Below are 12,502 nucleotides of genomic sequence, written 5' to 3' on the forward strand. Positions count from 1 at the left end.
TGTAGAAATGCAATATTTGCATTCAAACCCTTTAAGTGTGTCAACACCCTCTTACGCTTCACCGGGTTGTTAACCCCTTTGGTGTTCCTTGAAATGTACTTGATCGCATTATTTCGGCCCCTCTGGGCATTCCCGTTATTCAACCCTGTCATTAGAGCATAGAATGGAAAAGCAATGAGCGCCCAAAACCCCCAGAATAACTTGTCTCAGAGTAATAATGTACGGTGGTAAATGTTTGGAAAAAGTACAGAAAAAACCCAGAAAAAACCCCAAAAAAGACAGAATGACAACATTAGAACTGAACAATTCAACCTGCCCCCCACCCCCTCCCCCCATCCCCCCCTCCCCCCATCCCCCCATCCCAGACAATACCTCCCCAAACAAGGTACAAGCCTAAATAGAACATGTTCTCTTCGCACAGTATGTCTGTGAGAGTGCGGTCTTAAACCTAAACCCACAGTCCCGCTCTTTAAAGTCGCGTTTTGTTAGTGGATCAAGCAGCAAAAAAAAAGATTTGTATGTATTTTTTCAAATAAAAAAAAGGCGAATCCCTTGTGCAAACGGAATGACAAAAGCACCACTTGTAGATGTATATAATTGTATTCCCAGTCTTATAACAGGCATTGAGAGAGAAATAAATTAAATGTATAAAGGCTCTCAGCCAAAAATCTAATTTGAAGTATAAAATCGTAGTAATAGTAATTATAATAGTAGTCTAGTTGACGCTGAGACAGCTTACAACCAATACCAAAAAACTACGAGTGCACAACGTTGAACGTTTGCCGGGCATAAATGACGCTCAAAACTTTTAAAATTAAAGTGAGACCCCAAAAACCGTGTAGCCTCGGGAGACATTTACTGTTTACTGGGTCAATGCAAACGGATGCAGTAAACAAATAACCAAAAATATTTTGAGTCACTGAGACAATGTGTAAACAAACTAAATAGGTGAGCGAGATAAGGCACGCACACTAGATGATCAAAACATTAGATCACATCAAATAAGCCTGAATAGTTTCGCCAACTATACAAGACTAGCCTGTTATATCTAAACATAATTGTACCACAGGTGGGTTACTTACTATCCACAGTTCGCAAGCAACAGTTGCTGAACTGTGAGCATATTCAAGACATCTTGATGTGACGTTGAATGTGAGCCATAGCCTCATCCGGAGATTCAAATGTGTAGTCTTTACCCTCATGAGATATCCATAAACGGGCCGGGAATCGCAGTCCATACTTCACACTTGGATGGTCCCGAAGTACTCGTTTGGCCTGTCCGAAAGCTGCGCGCTGCCTGGAATCAGTGGGGGAGTAGTCCTGGTAGATGGAGAAGCTCTGTCCTTGAAAGCTCAGAGTGGTATTGCGGGCTCGTCGGAGGATCTCCATCTTCTCATGAAAAAAAGTGCACTTGAAGAATTATGTCACGGGGCCTCTCCCCATCCCAGCTTTGGGCGCAGCGACCGGTGGGCTCGATCAATCAGGGGCTTTTCATCTAAGGCAAGAACATCCTTCAGCAGCCCTGAAACGAAATCCCTTCACCTTTTTCAAATCCCCAGCTAGGCGTTTAACTTCAGCCGCCAGGGATGTAGTTAAATCGGAGACATTAGTAGCGTAGGTCTCCAGTGCTGCAATCGTTGTAGTGTGTGACGCAGTTGTTGTTTTGAGTAATGTGATTGCTGGCACAGTCTCGTTCCGCAGGATGGTTAAATCTACTTTTAAAGTATCAGAAACCTCCTGTATTCTGGCCTCAATCATAGCAACTACCTGTGTTTTCATTTCAACTATCTCAGAGCGTAGTAGTTTGATGGCTTCGAGAATGTTCATTTCAGCGCCGCCAGGCCAAGCCGCACCCCCGGGTAAAGTGTGCGTCCCCGGGCCCTCAGACTCAGGAGAGGGCGGTGATGAGAGCCTTATGTTTGGTCGACATGCTGACATTCGGAAGCAAAGTAGTCTTGGTTTTTACGGAAAGGGATCACCAAATTAATATTCAAAAATAAATACGGTTCTGCTGCAAAATTCACATAAACTTTAAGAATACCACGGGAGCAAACGGAAAACACGTCAGTCGCACATGGCGTCCCCTACCATCCCCCCCCATTTTGTAATTTGTATTTCACTGGCCCAAACTAAATTTCATGTAGCCTATTTTGTAAGAGTTTATTTAGAATACTTTTATTTTGTATATTCTAATACAAATATATACTTGCAAGTAACACCTCTCTCCATCTTATCCTCTCAGCCTCTATGAGTGCCATCTCATGCTTATCAATTGATTCCCTTTTTTTGCTCCTTATTGCCAGTTCTTTCCATGTTTTCATGCAGTTTTGGTGTTCTGGACTGCTGTCGTGTGAAGTCAGCAAAGAACTTGCATGTTTCCAGTCTGTCAGTCCTGGGTTTGCTAAATACATGTTCTTCTTAGAAAAGAGTTTGCAGCAGAAGCAGAAGAGGCTATTGTTTCTTTCAGAATACACCAACCAACTTCAAGGTCTTCCTGAAATACAAGTGGTGGCATCTTCTTACATCCCTCTCATTCCGTGGGAAAACAAAGTTAGGTGGTACCTCACTTGGTCCTCTGCAAACTAGTTGTGTCCGGATTCTGTCAGTCAGAACTTAAGGCCAGTCAGCAGGGTCTGTAGACAGTGGTTCATCCTCAGCAGCAGGATTTGGTGAGGATGCTGCTACAGGCATTTCTAACAGAGAGCACATGGGCATTAGTTTACACATGTTATTCACAGCATTTATAGTGGTGGAACATCCCACATACATACCCAGTAATAATAAAATCATCATTGTTACCTACAATATGGAAACTTAAAACTTTGCAAAAGGGAAATTATTTATTTTGTTTATGTTATGCAGGGTTGCACGCATAAACACACGTGCGTGTACCCATACACACACACACACACACACGTGTGCATGCGCACAAACACACCTGAAGAATCCTGCTGGTGAGAACTGGAAGTAAATGGGTCTTCATCCTCATCCTCAGGCTCAGACAACATTTCTGAAGAGGCCTGTGTGGCTGAGGATTTGGATGACTCCTCATCCTGAGGCTCCGAGATCATTTCTGAATAGGCCTGTGTGGCTGAGGAGGTAGATGGCCGCTCATCCTGGCCAGTGCCAGAGGGTGCTCCAAAATATTTCAGAAGTGCCCCTGAATTTGCATTGAAATACAGTATATGAGTCTGACACCCTAACTACATTTGTTGCACAATGAAAATATACATGTCATTATGCACAATGTACCAAACTTTCAGAATAGGAACCAAATTAACCCCACAACCTCCTTGGTTAATTCTAGGCATAAGACACCCCAAAATACTCAATATATCACAAAATATACAAAATATCAGCATAATATAGACGTCTTTTAAGTTAGCCTACAGCATTGGAAATTCCCCTTACTGAGCTCAGGACCTAGTCAATACAATCACAGAAAACCTTTATGTCACCTCAATGAAAGTGAACTAAATCAATAATGTGCTAGTTAGGTTGTAATCATTTTGCTGCAGGCTACACACATTATTATGATGAAACTGTGTGAAATGATATCCAATGTTATGTAAGCTAGTTGAACAAAAAACAGAATATTGTCATCCTATGTGTTACAGCATAGCAAGCAACATAGCAACATAGGCTAACAAACATAAGTGTTACACTAACCTATCTGGGGCGGCAGGGTAGCCTAGTGGTTAGAGCGTTGGACTGGTAACCGGAAGGTTGCAAGTTCAAATCCCTGAGCTGACATGGTACAAATCTGTCGTTCTGCCCCTGAACATGCAGTTAACCCATTGTTATATTGTCGCCAAGGGCTTATATAGGAGGGGAGAGAAGGACATGTTTGAAAAGTTTTATATCCCATGTCCCTTCAATGGGCGGGCCACTGATTGAGCAGCCCTATCTTATGAAAACTCAAACATCACATTTTAGAAGCTAAAATCACATTTCATCCCATCACGAATAATTTCATATTCAAACATTTAAATTGAACAACAATTCCATGTGAATCCGATAATTCTGATGTGTAGACTTCCACTGTAGAGTTTATGTCATCTTATCATTGATGAGAATGTCTCAGATGACAACTGAACTGACATCATATTCATTAAGTACCACCGCATATGTTCAATTGGTCGCATTACAAGAATATAGTTAATTTCCCCCCACCTTCTGATGTTCCCCGAATCTCTATGTTAACCAAGGGTTTTGCAAATGTAACCTCAGTAGGGTAGAGAGAGGAAAAAGGGGGGAAGAGGTATTTATGACTGTCATAAACCTACCCCCCAGGCCAATGTCATGACAACTGTATGTCTGTGAAACTATATATTCACAGTATTATAAATGAATTGTGGTTTATTTTGTAGCATTTCGTAGTGTGATGGATTTAGTATTGTACATAGTAGAGGTACGTTATTTGATAGATTCCCCCGCTCCCCCTACCTCGGGCTTCTAGTGGGGAGTTCTGAGGTCAACTTACCCCCGCCCCCCTCCCGATCTTGTACTTCTGAGTGGGAGACCTTCCCAGGCAATAGCCTGTCTAGCTCACAAACTAGAATCAGGGTGCCCACTCCGACAAGGTTAAATGACCCACATTCCCACACGGTGACATGATATTATTGACGTGCAGTGCAAATGAGCGATAGAAAACCGATTGCGCAAATGTCACCATTCCCCAAAAAATTGTGCAGGTGCCCCGTGCTGACCCCGGCAAGATGCCGCCCTGGGAGGCTGCCCATGTTGCCCATACCTAAATCTGCCACTGTAACAACTAAAGGTTCTTCCAAGGCACGCCTCATAGCAAATTTTTTCACATTATTCACACACTCTGCTTCAACTTCAGTAGCCTACCTCTCCTAGTTGGGCATGAGAGTTGAAGTGCGCCTAGTACTGTATGTGTGGTGTCATTGAAATAGAGTAGGCTGCCTACATAGGCGGATAATCACTTGGCGGTTAACTTCAGTGGCGACCTGTCATTCAGGGCAGGTGGGGCAGAGACCCACATTTTTTGGGGGGGCTTGCCTGTTTTGCATGTTGTTTTGGCATTAATACATGTCTCATATCAGTTCGCAAACAATGTCAAAATATATATATATTTGATAAAGCCGCATACAAACGTTTTTGTTTTCTTGAGTAATACAGCTCCAAAATGCAGGTGTTCAGCTTAGCTCAGTGCCTTCTGTGGTGGTGGGGCAAAACAGCAGAAAATATGGAGCGTTGCGCCTTGATTGGCTCAGTATTCTGTCACTCATTGGGACACTACGTCACCGCCAAGTCTAACGGTAGAGGTGTACATTTCTAGCCCATTGGGTGCTGCCATAGAGTTACATTAGAAGTGCCCATCCAAGAAGGCTCAAGGTCATTGGCCACAGACAAAATCACGTCAAATCACGTTATGTCTACAGCAGCTTTGTTGGACTGATCATGTCAACGTCATACTTTCAAAATCTTAGCTAGCAGTCATCATCATGAATCAAGTCAACAATCTACTGGCAAATCCTTTTTAATCCTTGTCATATGAAGAGAAATAAAGGAGAGAAATAACAGATAAAATGTATCGGTGCTCATCGGCCATTGGACATAAACATTACACAACAAGATGGAAATCGCAAATTCAACAATGAGTAGTTCGGAGAGAATCAGTGGCTAACTGCAAGTATTGCAAAGCAATCATTAGCCTGCTATTCAGTGGAGTGGCATTGGATGTGTGGTCCCAAGTCTAAGATTAAGGGTCTCTTTTCCTAGTTAAAAATGTAAATGCTGTCAAGGAAGTATAATTTGTGTCGCGCTTAAAACAACTGTTAACTTCGGAACTGCAAAATCGGACTTTAGTGAGTTCAAGACTAACTGGGAATTTGCGAAAAATGAGCTATGACTGGGAAAATACTTTTTGAACTTTCATCCAACTCGAAATTGTAAAATCGGGAACTCGGGCCTCTTTCTAGAGTTATGACCTGAAGATCACTTATGTCATCATGATTCCACCTTTTTTGTCCACCCCAACTCCCAGTTGTCTTGAATGCACCACAAATCCAGAGAATGCCAGACTCTGATGACAAAGTTTGATGACAAAGTTTGCCCACGAATGACCGCCACGCCACCGTACTGTTCAAGTGAGCACAGCACAACAGGATGAGGCTGCATAAATGATGTAATATGCCAGGGAGATACAGTTGAAGTCGGAGGTTTACATACGCCTTAGCAAAATACATTTAAACTAAACTTTTCACAGTTCCTGACATTTAATCCTAGTAACAATTCCCTGTCTTAGGTCAGGTAGGATCACCACTTAATTTTAAGAATGTGAAATATCAGAATAATAGTAGAGAGAATGATTTATTTCAGCTTTTATTTCATTCATCACATTCCCAGTGGGTCAGAAGTTTACATACACTCAATTATTATTTGGTAGCATTCCCATTAAATTGTTTAACTTGGGTCAAACATGTTGGGTAGCCTTCCACAAGCTTCCCACAATAAGTTGGGTGAATTTTGGCCCTTTCCTCCTGACAGAGCTGGTGTAATGGAGTCAGGTTTGTAGGCCTCCTTGCTCGCACACAATTTTTCAGTTCTGCCCACAAATGTTCTATAGGTTTGAGGTCAGAGCTTTGTGATGGCCACTCCAATATCTTGACTTTGTTGTCCTTGAGCCATTTTGCCACCACTTTGGAAGTATGCTTCAGGTCATTGTCCACTTGGAAGACCCATTTGCGACCAAGCTTTAACTTCTTGACTGAGGTCTTGAGATGTTGCTTAAATATATCCACAGAATTTCCCTTGCTCGTGATGCCATCTATTTTGTTAAGTGCACCAGTTCCTTCTGCAGCAAAGCACCCCCACAACATGATGCTGCCACACCAGTGCTTCACGGTTGGGATGGTGTTCTTCGGATTGCAAGCCTCCATTTTTTTCCTCCAAAAATAACAGTGGTCATTAATTGTCAAACAGTTCTATTTTTATTTCATCAGACCAGAGGACATTTCTACAAAAAGTTTGATCTTTGTCCCCATGTGCAGTTGCAGACTGTAGTCTGGCTTTTTTATGGAGGTTTTGGAGCAGTGGCTTCCTCCTTGCTGTGTGGCTTTTCAGGTTATGTTGATATTGGACTCGTTTTACTGTGGAAATAGATACTTTTGTACCTTTTTCCTCCAGCATCTTCACAAGGTGCTTAGCTGTTGTTCTGGGATTGATTTGCACTTTTTGCACCAAAGTACGTTAATCTCTAGGACACAGAATGCATCTCCTTCTTGAGCAGTATGATGACTTTGTGGTCCCATGGTGTTTATACTTGCGTACTATTGTTTGTACAGATGAACGTGATACCTTCAGGCATTTGGAAATTGCTCCCAAGGATGAACCAGACTTGTGGAGGTCTCCAAAAAAAAAGAGGTCTTGGCTGATTTCTTTTGATTTTCCCATGATGTCAAGCAAATAGGCACTGAGTTTGAAGGTAGGCCTTGAAATACACCCACAGCTAGACCTCCAATTGACTCAAATTATGTCAATTAGCGTATCAGAAGCTTCTAAAGCATTGAAATCATTTTCTGGAATTTTCCAAGCTGTTTAAAGGCACAGTCAACTTAGTGTATGTAAACTTCTGACCCACTGGAATTGTGCTACAGTGAATCTATCTATCTGATCAGTAATCTATCTGTAAACAATTGTTGGAAAAATTACTTGTGTCATGCACAAAGTAGATGTCCTAACCAACTTGCCAAAACTATAGTTTGTTAACAAGAAATTTGTGGAGTGGTTGAAAAACGAGTTTGAATGATTCCAACCTAAGTGTATATAAACTTCCGACTTCAACTGTATGTATACTGTAGCTAAGAAAGTAATTGTTGCAGGAATTAAATTCCTCTGTTTTAATACCCAATTAAAATTAAACACTCGGTCAATCCATAAGGATTTGTATGACCCTTATTTTATAAAAATGGACAGAGCCCAGTCTTAAAGTCAAACAGCAGATTTTATTCACGAGAGTACTGCTCCTTACACATTTTACCACAGGTTATAAACTGAAAATGACGTCAGCGTTTTCTAAATGTTCCGTCTCTTCTTGACACTGGTAGAAAGGCTCTATAGTTCTCAAGCCTTCCCACCTCGCCTAGAGCCAAGGTCAGCCTGTGTAGATAAGCATTCTAGCCAGTCTGGCGATATAGTTCATTAATTTCTACCAAGGAACAGACAGTCATTGTTCTAATTTTTGATTATATTTACACACATTATATTCAGTACTAGGATTAAAAAGAAAATTCATACATATACAGTAACATAATAGTATTCTGATTAGTACATATACAGTAACATAATAGTATTCTGATTAGTACATATACAGTAACATAATAGTATTCTGATTAGTCAGTCCTGATTGAAATGTATACATAATTAGTCATTATTGATAAAAATTCCCTTAACAGTAATACTAATTGTTTGTTGTGTAGTATCTGACAGATAACTAGAGGCTAGAGCCGACCCCTGGCTGTGGTAGCTACTTGCTAGCGTAGCTTATTCAGTCACCTAAGTCGAGAGGGGATAAAATATTACCTAACGTTACATGTCAGTTACAATACTAGCTCAGCACTGCAAATAAACAGTAGTTTAGTTGTTTTCTTTTAAGTTAAACAGCAGTTACCTTGCCAGCTACATCAGTCAACTAAAGAGCAGCTAATCTCTTCTCTGCTTCCTTTTACAACTTGGTGATGAAAGAGCGCAACACATACACTGAACTACGCTCATTCACACTGAACTATGCTCATACACACTGAACTATGCTCATACACACTGAACTATGCTCAACTCTCCTGTTCTGGTCCAGCCAGAATGTCAGCCCACTCTGTGGTGTCTCACGGTCTAAAATCCAGCTGGTTACACACACCAGACAGCATACCCGACCGCTTGGAGGCATCTGCATGGTTTTAAACCATACTGTTACCAATCTTTGTCTCACATTCCAATGATAAAACTGGACGGCACACAAATGCAATTTCAGAATGGTGGGGATTGTTTCACCCCTGATCCCAACAGCCTGGTTATTCACACAACCCAACTGGCTGGGTCAAAATTACTCAATGTGTGTTCTGTCCAATATTTACCCGGCGCTGGGTAACCAAATCACACAAATTGGGTTGTTTTTAACCCAGCATTTTGTTTGAGTGTAGCTACAAATCGCCATCAATAGGTTAAAACAAGTAATGAAAAAAAAGATGCATGCCGTTAGGATGGTGCGTGCACAATCTAGGTAAGTTTAGATTCAGTTGTTGATGGTACTGTTCTTCTTCATTCATAGCTTGTTGGCAGAATGAACATACAGTGGGGAGAACAAGTATTTGAAACACTGCCGATTTTGCAGGTTTTCCTACTTACAAAGCATGTAGAGGTCTGTAATTGTTATCATAGGTACACTTCAACTGTGAGAGACGGAATCTAAAACAAAAATCCAGAAACTCACATTGTATAATTTTTAAGTAATTAGTTTGCATTTTATTGCATGACATAAGTATTTGATCACCTACCAACCAGTAAGAATTCCGGCTCTCACAGACCTGTTAGTTTTTCTTTAAGAAGCCCTCCTGTTCTCCACTCATTACCTGTATTAACTGCACCTGTTTGAACTCATGGATTAAAATCCTGCAGCGCACGCAAGGTCCCCGTGCTCAAACCAGCGCATGTCCAGGCCCGTCTGAAGTTTGCCAATGATCATCTGGATGACCCAGAGGAGGAATGGGAGAATGTCATGTGGTCTGGTGAGACAAAATAAAGCTTTTTGGTCTAAACTACACTCGCCGTGTTTGGAGGAAGAAGAAGGATGAGTACAACCCCAAGAACACCATCCCAACCGTGAAGCATGGACGTGAAAACATCCATCTTTGGGGATGCTTTTCTGCAAAGGGGACAGGATGACTGCACCGTATTGAGGGGAGGATGGATGGGGCCATGTATCGCAAGATCTTGGCCAACAACCTCCTTCCCTCAGTGAGAGCATTGAAGATGGGTCGTGGCTGGGTCTTCCAGTATGACAACAACCCGAAACACACAGCCAGGGCAACTAAGGAGTGGCTCCGTAAGAAGCATCTCAAGGTCCTGGAGTGGCCTAGCCAGTCTCCAGACCTGAACCCAATAGAAAATCTTTGGAGGGAGCTGAAAATCCGTATTACCCAGCGACAGCCCCGAAACCTGAAAGAGCTGGAGAAGGTCTGTATGGAGGAGTGGGCCAAAATCCCTGCTGCAGTGTGTGCAAACATGGTCAAGAACTACAGGAAACGTATGATCTCTGTAATTGCAAACAAAGGTTTCTGTACTAAATATTAAGTTCTGCTTTTCTGATGTATCAAATACTTATGTCATGAAATAAAATGCAAATGAATGACTTAAAATTCATACAATGTCATTTTCTGGATTTTTGTTTTAGATTCCGTCTCTCACAGTTAAAGTGTACCTGTGATAAAAATTACAGACCTCTACATGCTTTGTAAGTAGGAAAACCTAAAAAATCATCAGTGTATCAAGTACTTGATCTCCCCACTGTATATGGCAAGCACGTATCAGTTTCGTTTTCCTTTCTGCTAAATGAAAAGCTTTGATATAACAGGATGTGGGTAGTGTCTCTGAGGTTTATTATCTCAATACTGTAGCCTATCTTCTCTGCCATTGACTATAAAATGAGGTAAGAATTGTACAAAATTATAACATACTTGAATGACCTGCACGTACATAATCTCTCTCTCTAATGTACTTAATATAACATAATAATAAACAATGTTGTTGTGTTATGAGTGAGAAAGAGAGAGTGGAGTTATGGCGGACTGAACACTTTGCTGCAGAACGTCTCAAGATAAAAACGGAATATTCCATTTTTGTAAATTTGACTAAATATTAGCACTTCAATCAACCTACTCGTGTGCAATAACCTTCCATCTGGATAACACAAAACAAATTATAAGGCTAGAGAAATGTATCGACCAATATTACCAATATAATCAACACTCAAACATGTTGGAAAGTAAGCATGGTGAACCAATCCCCAAAAGAGCAAAAACCAAGCCATGAGGTTGAAGGAATTGTCTGTAGACCCCCGAGACAGGATTGTGTCAAGTTACAGATCTGGGGAAGGGTACCAAAAAAATGTCTGCAGCACTGAAGGTCCCCAACAACACAATGGCCTCCATCATTCTTAAATGGAAGAAGTTTGGATCCACCAAGAGTCTTCCCTGAGCTGGCTGTCCAGCCAAACAGGGGAGAGCGGCCTTTCAGAGTTCCTCTGTAAAGATGGGAGAACCTTCCAGAAGGACTACCATCTCTGCAGCACTCGACCAATCAGTCCTTTATGGTAGAGATGCCAGACGGAAGCCACTCCTCAGTAAAGGCACATGACAGCCCACTTTTAGTTTGCCAAAAGGAACCTAAAGGACTCTCAGACCATGAGAAACAAGATTTTCTGATCTGATGAAACCAAGATTGAACTCTTTTGCCTGAATGCCAAACGTCACGTCTGGAGGAAACCTGACATCATCCTTACGGTGAAGCATGGTGATAGCAGCATCATAATGCTGTGTGGATGTTTTTCAGCAGCAGGGACTGGGAGACTAGTCAGGATCGAGGGAAAGATGAACGGAGCAAAGTACAGAGAGATCCTTGATGAAAATCTTCTCCAGAGCGCTCAGGATCTCAGACAGGGGCAAAGTTTCCCCATCCAACAGCACAACGACCATAAGCACACAGCCAAGACAACGCAGGAGTGACTTTGGGACAAGTCTCTGAATGTCTTTGAGTGGACCAGACAGAGCCCGGCCTGACACCCTAGACCCACTTCAATTTGCTTACCGCCCCAATAGATCCACAGATGATGCAATCACAATGCACGCTGACCTATCCCATCTGGACATGAGGAATACCTATGTAAGAATGCTGTTCATTGACTATAGCTCAGCATTCAACACCATAGTACCCTCCAAGCTCATCATTAATCTTAAGGCCCTGGGTCTGAACACCGCCCTGTGCAACTGGGTCCTGGACTTCCTGATGGGCCACCACCAGGTGGTGAAGGTAGGAAAAAAACACCTCCACTTCGCTGATACTCAACACTGGGGCCCCACAAGGATGCGTGCTCAGCCCCCTCCTGTACTCCCTCCAACTCAATCATTAAGTTTGCAGACAACACAACAGTAGAAGGCCTGATTACCAACAATGATGAGACAGCCTACAGGGAGGAGGTTAGGGCCCTGGGAGTGTGGTGCCAGGAAAATAACCTCTCACCCAACATCAACAAAACAAAAGAGTAGATTGTGGACTTCAGGAAAGGGCAGAGGGAGCAACCCCGTGTCCACATCGATGGGATGGCAGTGGAGAAGGTGGAAAGCTTCAAGTTCCTCAGCGTACATATCACTGACAAACTGAAATGGTCCATCCACACAGATAGTGTGGTGAAGAAGGCACAACAGCATCTCTTCAACCTCAGGAGGCTAAAGAAATTTGGCTTGGCACCTAAAACCCTCACAAA

Source organism: Oncorhynchus clarkii, chromosome 16 (genome assembly GCF_045791955.1).
Source record: "Oncorhynchus clarkii lewisi isolate Uvic-CL-2024 chromosome 16, UVic_Ocla_1.0, whole genome shotgun sequence".
Taxonomy (NCBI): domain Eukaryota; kingdom Metazoa; phylum Chordata; class Actinopteri; order Salmoniformes; family Salmonidae; genus Oncorhynchus; species Oncorhynchus clarkii.